Here is a 2,743-nt window from a genome sequence, read left to right on the forward strand (position 1 = left end):
TGTTTGCCCTCTGTCTTGTTATTTATTGTAGTGTGTGTGAGCTAAATATCAGGGCTGTCAAATTCAACGCGTTAACGCAAATTCATTTGAATGGCACAAATTTTATTCATATATTTTATTAAAAATATCAATAATTAAATATAAAATATAAATATTTAAAAACAAAAACCTCGAGCACCAAAAAACGCCATTGTTTATGCATTCTTAAGCAGCGCGATGCTGCCATCTACTGTTGCAACGGAAAAAAAACCGCCATGATGCACACATCCGGCAATTAAAACCGCCCGTGTGGAAACATAGCAAAAGTTCCATACATTTGCATGAAGCCTTCATATTTGATCATGATCATGTTGATTAGAGTATTAAAAACCCGAAAAATGTGATTAAATTGGAATTAAATATTTTAACTGATTGACAGCCATAACATAATTATACAGGTGCATCTCCAAAAAAGTCGAATATCATTAAAAAGTAGATTTATTTTAGTAATTTAATAAAAAAAAGTGCCATTTTTAGTGAATTGTTGGTCTTCTGGAAAGTATGTTGCTTTACTGTACATGTACTCAATACTTGGTCGGGGCTCCTTTTGCTTTAATTACTGCCTCAATTGGGCGTGGCATGGAGGTGATCAGTGAGTGGCACTGCTGAGGTGGGTTGGAAGCCCAGGTTTCTTTGACAGTGGCCTTCAGCTCATCTGCATTTTTTGGTCTCATGTTCCTCTTGACAATACGCCAAAGATTCTCCATGGGGTTCAGGTCTGGTGAGTTTTCTGGCCAGTCAAGCACACCGACACCATGGTCATTTAACCAACTTTTGGTGATTCTGACAGTGTGGGCAGGTGCCGAATCCTGTTGGAACATTAAATCAGCATCTCCATAAAGCTGGTCAGCAGAAATAAGCATGAAGTGCTCTAAAACCTCCTGGTAGGACTTGATCAAACACAGTGGACCAACACCACTGACCACTGCAAGCTTTACACTGGACCTCAAGCAGCTTGGATTCTGTGCCTCTTCTCTCTTCTTCTTCCAGACTCTGGGACCTTGATTTTCCAAAGGAAATGCAAAATTGTCTTTCCCCTTCATCTAAAAAGACAACCTTGGCCCACTGAGCAACAATCCATTCCTTTTTGTCCTTTTCCCAGGTAGGATACCTCTGACGTTGGAACGAGTCAGTTGTAAAAAAAAGGTATTTAATTGCTCTGACTGCATCACTTACTTACACCCGTTCTGACCGGCTCACTACTCAACCAACACCGCCAGCAGCTCCTCTCTACCCCCCTCTTGAACTTCGGATCTGTGAAGAAGATCTGCATCAGGTCAAAGAAGGAAAGCACCAGGACTGGACGGTGTTTCACTGGGCGGTCTAAAAACCTGTGCAGACCAGCTGGTGTCCGTCTTTAACAGATCGCTGGAACTGCGTCAGAGGATGTACTTCCTTCACCATGTAAGAAAGTTCAACCTGCCACAGGAGCTGCTTACGCAATTTTACTCAGCCCTCATCATATCTGCCCTGTGCACAGTTCAATAACTGTCTGGTTTGGGCTTAGCTACAAAATCAGACATCAGATGATTACAGAAGACGGTTCGACCGGCTGAAAGGATTATTGGTGCTCCCCCTGCTCACTCATCAAGAACATCCAGAATGAAAAAAGGGATCAGAAAATCACTCTGGATCTCTCCCATGCCGTTTGAACTTTTGCCGTCTAGACAACGCTACAGAGCACCGAACACCAGGCACAAGAATAGTTGCTTCACCCAGGCAATTTACCTCTTGAACACTTTTCCCCATTGTGCGAATTTTTTTAACAATGCAAATATGTAAAAAAAAAAAAAAAAACAAACGTTGCATCGCGATACAAATGCCAACTTGCATCCGACGTAAACGGCAAAATGTATGTCATGTTACGATCACGAGAAAACAATGTTTGTTATGTCAAGATCGCGAGAAAATGAAGTCTCGATCACCAAAAAGTAACTTTTATGGCGCGATCACGAGAAGAAAAAAAAAACGCCGTTATGGCGAGAAAACGAAGGACGCGAGAAAACAACGCGTCAAGATGAGATCCCGGGAAAATTTCGTTTGAGAAAACAACTTTTATGTCGAGATCGCGAGAAAATGAAGTCACGCTCATGAGACATCAAGAAAGAAAAATCGAAACGTGACAGGAGACGTTTTCTGATTATCCAGTTTTAGCCTTGAACGTCTGTAACCATAGTGACCTCTAGAGTAGACGGGGGGGGGGGGGTTACTGCATAGTATTATAATATACATAGAGCCTGGTGTGTGTGTGTGTGTGTGTGTGTGTGTGTGTGTGTGTGTGTGTGTGTGTGTGTGTGTGTGTGTGTGTGTGTGTGTGCGTTAACATATATATAGTTGAAGCCGACAAATCGACATGTGTACTCATGACCCATGCCTGTAGATGGAGCCCCAGCAGAAATAAGGAAAAGAATGGAAAAAAAAAGAAACACACACACACTCACACACACACACATATGCACAACTCCGCCCAGTTACCATGGTTACAGCACAATGGAAGACAGGACATAAGAGAAATGTGGAAGAAGGGAGGAAGTGAGAGAATGTAACCGAATGTCTCCTATTTGTTATAAGATGTGGAATGTATTTTATTTGTGTCCTACATTCTGGGCGAATGCATTCGCAGCCTGTAAGTCTCCCATAATGCTTTTGGGCAACATCAGAGACCCGTCACGTCCCAAAGATCTCCAAAGTTTTTATTTGTGTC

The sequence above is a fragment of the Silurus aristotelis genome (genome assembly GCF_946808225.1).
Source record: "Silurus aristotelis genome assembly, chromosome: 1".
NCBI classification, from domain to species: domain Eukaryota; kingdom Metazoa; phylum Chordata; class Actinopteri; order Siluriformes; family Siluridae; genus Silurus; species Silurus aristotelis.